The following is a 1,940-nucleotide window of genomic DNA, read 5'->3' as shown; positions in this document are numbered from 1 at the left end:
TTGAAATTTGGTACGTGGTCTTAGTATACGGTCTCTAACAACCATGCAAAAATTGGTCCATATCGGTCCATAATTATATATAGCCCCCATATAAACCGATCCCCAGAGTTCACCTCCGGAGCCTCTTGGAGGGGCAAAATTCATCCGATCCGATTGATATTTGGTACCTGATGTTAGTATATGGTCTCTAACAACCATGCAAAAATTGGTCCATATCGGTCCATAATTATATATAGCCCCCATATAAACCGATCCCCAGATTTGACCTCCGGAGACTTTTGGAGGGGCAAAATTCATCCGATCCGGTTGAAATTTGGTACCTGATGTTAGTATACGGCCTCTAACAACCATGCAAAAATTGGTCCATATCGGTCCATAATTATATATAGCTCCCATATAAACCGATCCCCAGATTTGACCACCGGAGCCAATTGGAGGAGCAAAATTCATCCGATCCGGTTGAAATTTAGTACGTGGTCTTAGTATACGGTTTTTAACAACCATGCAAAAATTGGTCCATATCGGTCCATAATTATATATAGCCCCCATATAAACCGATCCCCAGATTTGACCTCCGGAGCCTCTTGGAGGGGCAAAATTCATCCGATCCGGTTGAAATTTGGTACCTGATGTTAGTTTACGGCCTCTCATAACCATGCAAAAATTGGTCCATATCGGTCCATAATTATATATAGCCCCCATATAAACCGATCCCCAGATTTGAACTCCGGAGCCTCTTGGAAGAGCAAAATTCATCCGATCCAGTTGAAATTTGGTATATGGTGTTAGTATATGGTCTCTAACAACCATGCAAAAATTTGTCCATATCGGTCCATAATTATATATAGTTCCCATATAAACCGTCCCCAGATTTGACGTCCGGAACCTCTTGGAGGAGCAAAAGTCATCCGATACGGTTGAAATTTGGTACATTTTGTCAATATATGGCCTCTAACAGCCATGTAAAAATTAGTCCATTTCGGTCTTTAGTTATATATAGCCGATGACTTATTACACAAAAATTGGTCCATATCGCCAAAAATAATCTACCAAAACTTTATTTCCATAGAAAATTTTGTCAAATTTTATTACTATAGAAAGTTTTGTCAAAATTTCATTTCTATAGAAAGTTTTGTCAAAAGTTTATTTCTATACAAATGTTTGTCAAAATTTTATTTCCATAGAAAATTTTGTCAAAATTTTATTTCTATAGAAAATTTTGTAATCTACCTAAACATTATTTCCATAGAAAAATTTGTCAAATTTTATTACTATAGAAAGTTTTGTTAAAATTTCATTTCTATAGAAAGTCTTGTCAAAAGTTTATTTCTATAGAAATGTTTGTCAAAATTTTATTTCTATAGAAAATTTTGTAAAAAATTTATTTCTGTAGAAAATTTTGTCCACATTTTATTTCTATACAAAATTTTGTCAAAATTTTATTTCTATACAATAATTTGTCAACATTTTATTTCTATAGAAATTTTTGTCAAAATTGTATTGCTATAGAAAATTTTGTCAACATTTTACTTCCATAGAAAATTTTGTCAACATTTTATTTCTATAGAAAATTTTGTCAAGTTTTTATTTCTATAGAAAATTTTGTCAAATTTTTATTTCTATAGAAAATTTTGTCAAAATTTTATTTCTATAGAAAATTTTGTCAAGGTTTCATTTCTATAGAAAATTTTGTCAAAATTTTATTTCTATAGAAAATTTTGTCAAACTAGATTATATACGTATTTAATCGGCCTTTTTTATACCCTCCACCATAGGATGGGGGTATATTAACTTTGTCATTCCGTTTGTAACACATCGAAATAGTGCTCTAAGACCCCATAAAGTATATATATTCTGGGTCGTGGTGAAATTCTGAGTCGATCTAAGCATGTCCGTCCGTCCGTCCGTCTGTCCGTCCGTCCGTCTGTCCGTCTGTCCGG

The sequence above is a fragment of the Haematobia irritans genome, chromosome 5 (assembly GCF_050003625.1).
Source record: "Haematobia irritans isolate KBUSLIRL chromosome 5, ASM5000362v1, whole genome shotgun sequence".
Lineage (NCBI taxonomy): Eukaryota > Metazoa > Arthropoda > Insecta > Diptera > Muscidae > Haematobia > Haematobia irritans.
The sequence above is the reverse complement of the archived record's forward strand: the minus strand, read 5'-3'. Positions refer to the sequence as shown.